This window comes from Monodelphis domestica, chromosome 4 (genome assembly GCF_027887165.1).
Source record: "Monodelphis domestica isolate mMonDom1 chromosome 4, mMonDom1.pri, whole genome shotgun sequence".
In the NCBI taxonomy this organism is placed as follows: Eukaryota; Metazoa; Chordata; class Mammalia; order Didelphimorphia; family Didelphidae; genus Monodelphis; species Monodelphis domestica.
In genome coordinates this window covers 216,638,558-216,652,465 of record NC_077230.1, presented here as the reverse complement: position 1 = coordinate 216,652,465, position 13,908 = coordinate 216,638,558, and positions in this window count along the sequence as shown.

Below are 13,908 nucleotides of genomic sequence, written 5' to 3'. Positions count from 1 at the left end.
ACATAGAAGTCATAGAGTTGTGAAGCAATGGACAATGACTAGCAAGGCATAGAAATGGGAGATGGAAAACAGAATTCAAGGATTACCAAGATGGTAAATTTGTCTGATGAACAACATTAAAGAGAAAAAGCATAAAATAAATATGACAATGTATACTGGCACCTGAGTGTGGAAAAGCTTTAAATGGTACAATGGGGGCTTTGTATTCTATCTTGAATTCAACACTCATTCTCCATTTTTTGAGAATGGATGTGACCTGAGTTTTAGGAAAATTCTTTTTGCTATATGTGTTGAGGTTGGACAAGAGAGAGAGTAGATAAGGGAAGTAGGGTAACTAATAAATCATTACAATAGTTTACATTAATGATGATGAACCCCTGAATAATATTAGTGGCCAAGAGAGCAATGAGAAAGGAATTGTTATTAAAGAAGGTCAAGAGTAAAACATAGACAAGGTTAAGGAACTTTCCAATGTCAAATCCTAAGGTAAAACAAAAATGGATACACATTTAAAAAATAAAGGGTATCACAAACAAATTAGGGGTGCACAAAATAGTTTACCTTTAAAACCTAATGATAAAGAACAGATTTAAGTCAAAACAGGATACAAAGAACATTACAAGATATGACAGATAACTTTGACTACGTTAAATTAAAAAGCTTTTGCAGAAACAAAATCAGTTCAACTATGATTAAAAGTCAAACAACAAAATGGGAAAATATTTTAGCAAGTGTCTCTGACAATGATCTCATTTCTAAAATATATAGACAATTGAGCCAAATTTATAAAACTAATTGACATTTTGGTTAATTAGCATAGTTCAAAGATATGAACAGGCAATTCTCTATTGAAGAAATTAAAGTTATCTTTAGTCACATGAAAAAATTTAAGTGCCACCTCACACATATCAGATTGGCCAACAGGAGAAAAAAGGAAAATGATAAATATTAGAAGGGAGATGGGGAAATTGGAACACTAATACACTGTTGGAAGAGGTCTGAACTGATACAACTATTCTGGAAAGCAATCTGGAATCATGTCCAAAGGGCCATCAAACTGTGCATACCCTTTGACCTAGCAATACTGCTATTAGTGCTGTTCTATATCCCAAAGAGATTAAAGATAGGGGAAAGGATCTACCTGTATAAATACATTTATAGCAGCAACTCTTTTTTGTGGCAATAAAGACTAGAAAATGAAGGGATGCACGTCAATTGGGGCATGGTTGAATAAGTCTTGGTATATGACTGTAATGGAATACTATTGTGTCATAAGAAATGAACAACAAGATGATCAAAAAACCTAGAAAGACGTATGAAGTATGATATAAAGTGAAATGAGCAGAACCAGGAGAAATTTTCACATAGTACGATAGTGTATGATGATCAATCATGAATAACTTAGCTGTTTCAACAATTCAAGGATCCAGGATAATTCCAAGGGAATCATAATGAAAAAGGCTATAGAAGGAACTGCCATAGAAGGAACAGCATTAAATCTGATTGCAGATTGAAGCATACCATTCTTCACTTTATTTTCTACATAACATTTTCTCTAAGCAATCAATATATGTCATTTCACAAAATGACAAAAATGGAAATATTTTTATGTGACTCTTCTTGCGAAGAGGAGAAGGGAAGAGGGAGAGAAAGAGCATGAATTGTAAAATGTCAGAAAATGAATATTTAAAAAGTATATTGATATACAATCTGGAAAAATTAAAAGAAAAAAAGATTAAGAAGCTTATCTTGGAGGAAGAGAGCTGACTAGGATAATTTTGAGGTATTAGACTTAAATATGGATTTTGATTGAGAGGTGGTTTTAGATGGTAAAATATTAGTTTTGTAGATTACATAGTGAATTTTAGATGCCAAGAGGAATCTACGGGTGGGCAGTTTCTGATACAGGAATAGAGTTCAAAAGAGAGTTTAAAGTTTAACCTATAGACATGGAGGGAGGCTCATCTACATAGAGATGACTCTTGAGGAAGTAGGTGGTCCTATGACTAGGTCTCTGGACTTGCATTCAGGAAGACCTAAATTCAAATTTATCCTCATTCATCTACTAGCCACTTTGTTTCCTCATCTGTAGAGTAGTAACAATCACACCTACTTCTCAGGGTTGTCATAAGGATCAAATTAGATGCTTGTAAAGCATAGCACAGAGCCTGACAAATAGCAGATGCTTAATAAATACTTGTTAACCAAATCAAAACAAACCCATAACCTATGAAAACTTGTGAGATCACTGAAAGTAGAAGGAGAAGGCAGCCCAAGACAGGTCTTAAGGGACACTCATGTTTTGGATTTGTTTATGTGTGTGTGTGTGTGTTTGCAGAAATGGATGATGTTCTAACAAAAGAGACTAAGAAGGAATGTTCAGAGAATAAGAAAAGAGAAACAGAAAGAATCATATCCTGGCATAGAATCTAAGGATGGAGAGAGAGTAACTGGGAGTCAGTGGTGGCTGACAGTGTCAAAAACTGAAAAGAGGTTAAGGAGAATAAAGTCTTAGAAAAAACCAATAGATTTAGCATGTAAGAGATCATTGAGTCTTGAAGAGGGCAGTCTCATCCGAGTGAAACCGAGAAATTATAGTTAAAATGAAAGGAACAAATGGAGAATTTTTTGACATATCTTCAGAGCAGAGCAAGATTTCTAAAGATAAGAAGCTCAGAATGTCTGTAGGCAGCAGGAAGGGAGTGAGTACATAAGGAATGATTTAAGATGAGAGAGGAGTGCATGATAAATAGAATAAGCTTTTGGAAGAGACAGAACCAAATGGGATGAAAAGCATAAAAATTGGTTGGCTTTGGCAAGGAGAAGTCTTACCTCTTATTGGAGTCTGGAGTGAGTAAAAGAGAGAATGGGCAACAAGATAGAGAGATTTTGATATCTGGAGAAGAAAAGAGGAAATTTATTATGAATGGACTCAATTATCTCAGTCAAACAGGAGGCAGTCTTGTATTAAGAATGAGGTTACAAGGGTAGCACAGGAGACATGAAAAGAGAATAGATTTAAAATGGTTCTTTTGAGTGTGACAGTAATGGATTGCTTTTTATCAGTTAAGCAATTGAGTCTGAATGAATCATCAGTGCCATGATATGGCAATCAAAAAGTCTAATGTGATCATAAGACACATTAGCAGAGAGAGAGTATCCAGGACTAGAGGTGATAGTCCTATTGCAGTCTATACTGGTCAGGGTATTCTTGGAGTATTGTTTTCAGTTTGGGGCACTATGTTGTAGGGAAAAAAATACCCCAATAGAATCCAGAGAAGGGTATCCAGGATATGAAAGAGATTCAAAATTATGCCATATGAGAATCACTTAATGTCACTTGGTTGTTTTGCATGGAGAAGAGTAAGGGAGGACATGATAGTTACTTTCAAATATTTGAAAGGCTGTTAGATGGAAGAATGATTAGAATGGTTCTATTTGGCCAAAGAAGGGAAAATTAGAAGTAATAAGTAGAAGGTGAAAAGAAACACATTTAATTGACATAAGGGGAAATGTCTGAAAATTAGTGCTATTTAAAGTAGAATTGGTTGCCTCTGGATTAAGTTAGGTTCACCCTCACTGGAAATCATTATGCAAAGGTTGGCTGTCCATTTTAAGGGGTTATATAGAGGAGATATTTGATGGACTAGTAATAGTACTGGTAAATGTTTAACAACTTGCTCACCAGAAAAAGATAGCCATATGATACAATTTAAAATATTTTAAAATGTTTTTCCAGACTACGTGTCAACACAATTTTCGATAATTTTTTTTGGACAGATTCCTGTTCTCTCTCTCACTTCCATCCCTCCCCTTTCCTAAGAAGGCAATGATATGATATAGATTATAAATATATTATCATATGATTCATATTTCCATGTTTGTCATGTTGTGAAATGACACATATCACATACACAAAAGAAAAATTAATGGAGGAAATAAAGTGAAGAATGGCTTGTTTCAATCTACATTTAATCTATGTACAAATAGTTCCTTCTGTTGTTAACATATGACACACCTTTAAATTTAATATAGATTATTAATATTTTATCCATCGCTGTATTAAATTCATACAATCAATCGAATGATACTTAAACAAGACTTAATTTGTAGCATTTGCCAATTTCCAAGTTATAATTGTTGTCACTGAAAATTTAATATTCAGTTTTTGTTAGCTGGTATAAACTAGGTCTAGCTAACCCATGCTTTTTAGATCTTTTTCTGGAATTAAAAAAAAATATCAGTGTGAAATGAGCTCTCTCATTATACTTTTGAATGTTTCCTTGTTTTTAAACATGTCTTGCTTCTACTTCTTATCCTTCCCTAACATTTTCCTATTTCTCTTTGAAAAGATTCTGATTGATGTCTAAAGAATTCTCTTTAATGAGAAGACAGTCAGTGTTAGTGTTGGGTATTTTAATCTTTCCTGTGCCTCATCTACATGGGATGTGGGATAGCAAGGGACTAGAAAGGGCAAATAGGGCAGAATACAATGTGTGAATATACAACTATGCAAAAACCCAATTTCAATGCCCTGTCAGATTCTTGAAAATCATTGCAGCACAAGTTTTGATACCGTCTTGCCATTCTACAATAGCACTATACATCTGCTATTTAGCTACTGACTGCTTTAAGAGGATGGGCCTCATGGAAGAAGACTATGTTATGTGGTTGGATAGACCGCGTTGAGCTGTACTATCCAGATATACATATACACATTTATTATAACTTAATAGACATAAAATGGATAAAAGCAGCTTTCTAACCAACAACCAATGGTACATAAGAAGCAATGCAAAACCTTTTAATACTACTCAAGGTTCATGTATTGTAAAGGAACTTTTTAAAAGCCAGAATATCCTCATGTTGAAGATTTATTTTAGGGCGCAAACAAGGGTCTATGCACAGACCATGAGAAGTATGAATGAATTGCATTGTTTCATTGAAGGGAGATCACAAAATAATGGCATCTTAGATTCACTAAAGCACTGAAGAACATATAGCTTCATCAGGAATACATGTTGCTGTTCAGTTGTTGTGGTGATGTCTAACTCGTCATGACCCACTTTGGGGTTTTCTTGTTAAAGAACCTGCAGTAGTGTGCCATTTCTTTCTCCAACTCATTTTTACAGATGAGGACAAACAGGGTTAAATGACCTGTCTAGGTTATACAACAAGTAAGTTCCTGAGGCCAGATTTGAACTCATGAAGATTACTCTTCCTGATTCCAGGTCTGGCACAATCCATTTTGCCACCTAGTAGAATATGTGGGAACATAGATTTAGAGCTGGAAGAGACAGGCCTAAGAGGTCTTCAAGTACAACTCTCTCATTTTATAAGTGAAGAAATAGATTTATAGCGAAGTTAAGTGACTTGTCCAGAGTCATACAGAGTAATAGTCAAACAAGATAGAATTTGAATCCAGGTATTCCTGATAATAAGTCCTATGACTGATTTACTATGTATATATATTTTTTTCTTATACACATATATACATGTACGTACAATGAACTCAATGCAAATAATGAATCCTCTGATATGGTCATATGGATTTGAATTTGCATTTTTCAAAGTTACAATTATATAAACTATGGCAATTGGTTCCAGGTCATTGGAAATGTGTGTTTTGAATTTTAATATTGTGCTTACTTCAGGAGATTTATTATTTACACTAATTGGGACTTGGCACTATAGTAATAGCTTTCAGTTGCATAGTGATAGTTATATAATATCTGCTGTAAATATGATATAAAGTACATATGTAGAAATGAATGCATAGTACAAATATTTAATAATTAATGTAAAAGGGAATTCTTAATCTCTTTATTCTAATTTAACTGGTGACCCGGAGGTCCTTTTGCCATAGAGATGTGTAAAGATATACCAGCACACAGTGAAAGGAAGTAGAAACCAGAGAGACAGGAAGTGAGGTAAGAAGGGGGTTATAAAAGGCCAACATGAGGCCTGAGAGGGGCTTTTGGGCCTTTTTTGGGTTGGGAATTGGTAGTTGGTTTTCATGGGTTGGTTGCTAGTGTGGGCTGGTGATTAGTTGGTAGTTGGTTGCAGGTGAGCTAAGCTGAAGGGGGTGCAGGTGGACTTTCTTCTGTAGGCAGTTATAGGCAATTAAAGGTAGTTCTAGGATAGCTAGTTATGTATCAGGCAATTAATTTCTCTACCTCTTTCCTATATTTCCCTCCTTTACTATATTCTCATTAAAAGAAAAATTGCTAAAAGTTGCTCTCCTAGTATGTCAAACTCCTAATTTAACCCTTACATTTAATTACATACTTTGTTTTATTCTCATAGTAACCTCACAAAAATTTTATAGATGAGTGAACAGAAACTTGGAGAGTTTAAATGACCTGCTGAAAGCCACAGAGCTAGTAAATGGCAAATTTGGGAAGCAAATTGTACTCTTCTGACTTCATTAGGATACTTTCACTCCATAGATATGAATAGAAATGGAAAAAATAGTCAACTTAATATGTCCCATATGCTGTCAGTTCTCTCATCTGATTATTATTCATATTCATTTAATTTTACTACTAGAGTGATGGATCTGGAGTCAGGAAGACTCATCTTCCTGAATTCAAATCTGGCCAGAGATCAGCTATATGACTTTGGTCAAGTCAGTTAAAGCTGTTTGCCTCAGTTTCCTCATCTGTAAAATGAGCTGGGGAAGGAAATGGAATACCACTCTACTATCTTAGCCAAAAAAAAACCAACCCTAAGTGGAATCACAGAGAGTCAGACATGACTGAAAATAAAATAAAATGTATGTCTAATTATATGTAAATAATAAAAATGAATGTGAGAAGCAGACTACTAGAATGGAGAGAGAGATGATTTCAAAAATGAGGAGAACCTGGATTCTAATCTCACCTCACATACATTCTAGCTGGTGTGACCCTCGTTGATCACTTAATCTCTTAATTCCCCCAAAACTCTGAATATAGTAGCTACAGAATACTTGCTAGTCTGATTCAGAAGAGTGTTTCTTTACCTGGAGTTCCTTTTACCAGTGAAATCACAAAACTTATAAAAAGTTAATGCCATGCCTGCAATTCTTCGTACACATTTGTTGATGCTGTATTAGTACTTTGACTGCCTCTTGACTGATTGAAGAAAAATATTTTCAATAACAATTCTGTAAGGAACTTCTAGTAAAAATTACTCTTTGGAATCATAGTATTAAGAATTCCTAATTTGAAAATATCTCAGATGCCCATGCATGATTAATAATCTTCTCTACAATATATTCAGCCTTTTCTGGAAGATTTCAAGTGAGAGAGACCTCTCTACTTCTGAGGCAGCTGATCCTACTCTGGGATAACTAGATTTTTTTTTAGAAAATTGAATAGCAAAATGAATGAATGCATCTAGTGACAGCTGCATTGCTTAACCCAAGGAGTGTGACATGTCCTACTCATTTAAGTCCATTCTGATTATACCATGGCATAAATCGAGTGTGTGGTAGGTTTCATAGGAATTTTCATTGATTGGACAATTGTCAGATAAAATTATCTTTTTTGTTAGATTTTAGAATCAGTCCTTGTGTCTGAAGATAAATTGAATTATGCTTTGTATAACTTCATAAAACTAAGTCTTTCAAATGTAATAATGGGAAATTCTTGAATACTTAAAGTGGTTAGGGTTTTCTTGGATAAGATACTAAAGTTTTGTGCCATTTCCTCCTCCAGCCTATTTTACAGATGAAGTAACTGAGGCAAATAGGCTTAAATGACTTGGCCAGGGTCACATAGCAAGTAAGTATCTGTGGCCACATTTGGATTCAGGAAGATGAATCTTCCTGACTCCAGGCCTGGCACTCTATCCACTTTGTTAGTAAATTTTCACAATCATGAAATTCATTCACTGAAATGAATGAAATGAATGAAAAAAATGAATGAATGAAAATTATTAAGTATTATCATCCAATAACTGTGCTAATCCATGAGGATACAAATACAAAAGTGAGGCAATCTCTGCCCTCAAGGAACTTGCATTTTTTAATTGGGAAGGCAGCATATAGAGGAGAATGGTCGCTACAGAGAATATTGTGATTTGGGAAATGATAGAGATGGTGAGTGAATTATTGGAAAGTTGTTGGGACTCTACACACAAGTACACATTTAATAAATATTTATTCAGTGAATGAATAGGTCAAGCAACTAATGCAAAAAATCTCTTTGAAGTATATTTTCAACCTATAAATGGTTTATTTGTAACAATCTAATTTAATATTTGTGTTTTCTGATTGTTACTACAATGAAGTTCAGGTAAGGCCATTGAATCAATGAACCTTATATTTTCTCTGAGAAGCAGCAGAATTTTAATTAGCTTCTTATCCATTATTCAGCACCTAATATGGGGTATCTTAGCCCTTTCCTGATTTCATTGTGTGCCCTGGTTCAAAGCTGCTTATTTACAACAAGCTCTGTCATCTATTAGGATGCAAATATGCTAATTTTACCTTTTTATGACCAAATATATCACATCTTTATATTCACTCTAGTTATTTTGTTTCAATTTAGAAACTTTTGTTTGTTCTTCTCTCCTTGTTACTTTCCCCTTCACTGTTCTTTTTTCAGTTCAATCATAGCTTGTTTTCATCTATAATCTCACTCCCTCTCTATGCATGTAGCCATGGAAACCATCATATAAATGCCTGCACTTTACAAATCGCTGTATATATTTCAGACCATTATAATTGCTACACTACTCTTTGGCCAGAGTGCTGATTTTTGTACACACAAAAAGGGTTATGGCTGCTGTTAGTTTTAAAAGAATTTTTGCCATGGTAGTTATGCAGGTCAGTTAGGGATGTATCTATTTCTGGGTCTATACTCCCTATCATTTAGCATGAATGAGCCACTGTCACAAAGGATTCATTGTTCCAGTTAAAAATCCTGGTACCAGCCTCAAAGTTAGTTATGGATGTGTCTGTCCCTATTTAAGGACTCTCATTTTCTCATTTTTTTCATTGAACACTAAACCTCTCAAAACTTTTCGGAAAATAGTTAATAGTACTATTTCCATTTCATACCCAGAAAGAATTCAGGGACTTTTCTTGTTCAACAATCTTAAAAATATTATAGGACCTTAACTCCTAAGTCATATCTACCTGGTATACATTGTTTCACTGATCAATTAATTTTGCATAATTATTGATTAATTGAGCCAAGCAAGAAATGTAAATTCTCCTTCTAAATCATCCATTTTTTTCAAAAAAAAATTTGTTAAGTACTTTCTATGTTTCAGGCACTCTGCTAGGTGCTGGAGATAGAAAGACAAAAATCATCCAAGGCTCAATGAGCTTGCAAGGGTAGAGGTGAGAGGACAACATGTGTACAAATAAGTAGCATATACATTGTAAGTAGAGAATAATTTTAGGAGAGAAAGAGAACACTAAGAACTAGGGAGAATCAAGAAAGGTTCTCCAGGGGAGGTAGCACCTGAATGGATTCTGGAAGGAAGTAAAGGATTTTAAGAGGTGGAATGTATGTGAGAAGTGTATTCCAGGTGTGGGAGATAGTCTGTACCAAAGAGTGGACATCAGAGACTTAACATTTAGTTTGAGAAACAGGTAGCATGCCAGTTTTTCTGAAATGGAGAGTGCATGACAGAGAATTGTGAAATAAGCCTGGAAATTTGTGGACAGTTGGAGTTAGACAAACATGATTACTTAGTCTATCTGGCATCTGGCTGAGATCAGAAAGTTTTAAATGCCAACATGAAGAGTTTGTATTTGATTTTATATGCATTTTAAAGGACAATCTTACATAAGGATATGTAATTGCCCCACTCAATAAATCCAATGACACCCTACATCTCATGGAGAAAATATAAAATCCTTTGCTTTGCTTTCAAAACTCCATCTTATCCTGGCCCCTTCTGACACATTTTCAGTCTTCTTATATCTTTTTTTCTTTCTACCCATTCTGTGATCCAGTGACACTGGACTTCTTGCAACATGTTCCCAACTCTGGGTATTTTCACTGGTTGTCCCCTATGTTTGAAATTCTCTCCTGTTCATCTCTGTCTCCTCTCTGACCTCCATGGCTTCCTTCAATTCCCAGCAGAAATCCCACCTTCTATAAAGAGCCTTTTCATAATCTTCCTTGATACTAGTGCTTTCATTTGGTTAATTATGTCGAATTTATACTGTATATTTCTTATTGGTAGAGAACTTTTTGCATGTTTTCTTCTCCATTAGACTATAAATGCCTTGAGGAGGTCTTTTTCCCTTTCTTTGAATTTTCAGACCTTGGGACAGCACGTGACATATGTAGATGCTTAATAAGTGTTTACTGAATGACTCTTCATCAGTGGATCAGAGAATCAGGAATTATAGATTCTGTGGATTAGGAGGGACAACCAGTCTAAATCATACTGAAAAAGCAATCCATAATATGTGATTATCAAATATCTGTTTGAAGGACACCCTGACCCCTCATAGAAGAACATTCTACTTCAGTCAGCTCTAATTTATAGGAAGGTCTTCCTGCCATCAAATCTAAATATGCTTCTCTGAAGCTTTTACCTCTAGGTCCCCTGGGCCAAACAGAGCAAATGCCATCTTTCCACATGAAAGTTATTCAAATACTTAAAAAAAATACAGCTATCATGTTTCCTCCAAGTCTTCATCAGTATGCAGCATTAGGGAAACAAACAAAACAAAAAAACTCCCTCCTTTTGAAGGTAGAAAGAAGCTGAGAGGCAGAGGACACTTTAGCAAAATCAGGAAACCTCAAAAGACTTAGATATAGGAAAAACATAAAGAAAGGAGACAATATGTATATTTTTAGATGACTCAGTTTGGTAGCAGTTCAAAATCAGAGATATGTTCCTGCTTCATAAAGGGTCTTGACTTAGAAGAAAATTACTTGAAGCTTGATCTGAGAGAGGGCAAATTATTATAGACTCAAGGAAAATGATTGAAAATAGAGTGGGATGGAGAAAAACAATTTTTGTTGTTGCATTCAGTATTGACTCAATATATGGACAAAGCTTGTTTTATGGGCCCTCCTAGACTGTAAGAAATGGACAAAATCTAGATTCTAAACATCCATACTCAGAGTGAGAAGTCATAAATGGTTCACAATGTACATTAAATATAGGAGTAGAGATACTCCTGAGAAGGGTCTAGCACTGAAGCAATGAAGTAAAATATTTGTGAGTGGGGACTATATCATATTTAACTATAATATATATATATATATATATATATATATTGACTATTCAAGCACCATCTGTGTATCACATGAATTTGGTTTTAAAATGAAATATGTGCTTTAAAAAAGAATTCAAGTGAGTTAAATTTAATATTTTCTTACTTAAAATGCTACACAGAGCAAAAGAGACATGATACTTGAGTTCACTAGAATTCTAAGTCAAGGATTCAACTCGTTTTGTGGGGAATATGCTCAGCTGAGTAGTTCTTTGAAAGGGATGCAAAAAAGTTTGCTGGAAAAACTTATTCTGCAGCTAAAATAGTATAGTTAGTTCTAGAACTTGTCTTAGTTATAGATTCTCAGATAGAGAATTTGCACTTTCTTCTCTTTTCAGCATATTTCTTTGGATTTGAACAGCATAGTATTAAAATAGGCAATATCTGAACTTAGAAATAAAGTTGAACTGAAGTCCATTATCTCCAGAGCAGCCCAATCTTAATCTGATGTCATGATGATGTCAAAGTCTACTCAGCTGCTTTTCAGAATTATCCCCTCATTTCTTCCTTTATTTTGTTCTTGGTAAAAATATGATTCTACTAACTAGGGTGACTTCATTACAATAACATTTCTTTTTCTAGGGCTCAATAAATCATGGAGAACAGCTATTTTTCCTGGAATGTCTCCTAAAATAGTAGCTGGTAATATTTTGTAGGTTGAAGGACGAACTTTTCCACGGACTTTTCAGACTACAAGAAAAAGCAAATGTAATTATTGTCCCGATTGTGAAACTCTGTCATGTAACAAGACACCGAAGATCCTATCCATATGGTAGCTTAAAGATTAAGATTTATGAAAAAGAAGCTAAATTAGATCTATAAAGCAGGAAATGTACTGGTGGTAGAATCATAGAGGTTTAGTAGTAAAATTATCTATTCCCATTAAAAAACTGGAAACCTTCATCTGAAAGAGGTTTATGTCATTCAGACTGAAAAATAAATGAGCTGGTTATTAGTGAATGCTTATGAACACAAATTCTTCATTAGATATACTTATAATATAGATTAAACAAAGAAGGCCCTTTCAAAAGAAAGATATAGACACAGACCAGAGATATATGGTTACATTAAGGGTATTTTAATTATCTTCCATTCAATTAAATTTAAGTAGCTTTAAAAAGAGGTCTTTTTAAAAATTTTTTTTTATCGCTTATAGTTCCCAATTTATCCATTACTTCTCCTATTCCCAGAGAGCCCTTCTTTATAGGAATACATTAAAAAGGGGAAAAAGTTTGCCAAGACCAATCAACCTTTCACAAAAGTATCATATTATATGCAATATACCCTATCCTAACTGTCTACCACTGCAAAGAAGGGAAAAGCTTTCTCATATCTCTTCTTTGGGGATGTCAGTCATTATAATTCCATCATATTGTTGTTTTCATTGCTACCCATTAAGTTGCATTCATTTTTATATCATTTTCTTGTTTCTGCTTCCTTTTCTATATCAGTTCAAATAGAATTTCTTCTACTTTTTTATATTCATCATTTCTTACAGAAATATTTTCATACATTGACATACCACAATTTAGTTATGCAGTTTCAAATCATTGAACATCTTTTTTTCAAGTTCCTTGCCATTGCAAAGAGTTCTGCTATAAATATTTTGGTATATGTGGACCTTTTAAACAATGCCCTGGGATTCCCCCCCCCCATATATATATATATATATATATATATATATATATATATATATATATATATATATATCCCTATACCTAATAGGGAGATCTTTGGGATAAAGGGTATAAACCTTTTAGTCACTTTTTAAAAAAATCATAATTCCATAGTGCTATCTAGAGTGGTTGAACCCATTCACTACTCTACCAGAAAAATAAATGCTACATGATTTTAGTAGAAAAAGAATACAAATAACTAAGGGGCTAAAGAGAGATTTCACATAGACCCGAATCTTAGAGGAAAGTAAGGTTTTCCTGAGGTGGAATTTAGGAGGGAGTTCACATTTGTGGAACACAACTTAACGCTTCCTGTCCAATTGCAATTTATCATTCTAGTTGATTTATTATTGATTTTCTTCTTTTAAAATGTTTGAATTTTCTCTTTTCTTTTTTGTTTTTAGTTATGACAGGTGTGAAAACTTTGAGGGGGAAACAGCTGCAAATGTTAGGAAATAGAGAAAGTGAAAGAGAATATTCTGTTTCCTCTCTGAGAAAAAGGAAAAAGAAATCTGTCAGCTCAGCAGGAGAAGGGAGCACTGAAACTAAAAAGGGCCTTTGCTTTGCTTTTATTCACTTGGGGCTGGGGAGGAGTGTTGTTTTCGTCTGAGTGGAAAAGAAATAGTGGAACAAGAAAGAAGAAATCAAATTTTCAAGGAGACAATAGAAATCCAACAAAGATTGGGTCAGGAGCAGGTAAATTATCCAGTGGAGCAAAATGTACAAATAACTAAAAATGCTTTCACATCATTGGCTTTTCCTAGTTTCTTCCATCCCAGGGGTCTCTGCAAAGGCAGAGATCCCTGTCTTGTTACAATATACATATGTGAAATTCACTTACCTTAAAAGAAATGTCTTAAAATCTTTTAAAAATGACCTTTCCAGAGGGAACATTTAAATCTTTATTACATGTATACTCTCTTGTCCTCTCTTTCTATTCTAACAGAATTCCTAATGTGTTTCTTAAAAGCACTTTGTTTTGAGGCAATGAAAAATAAAGAC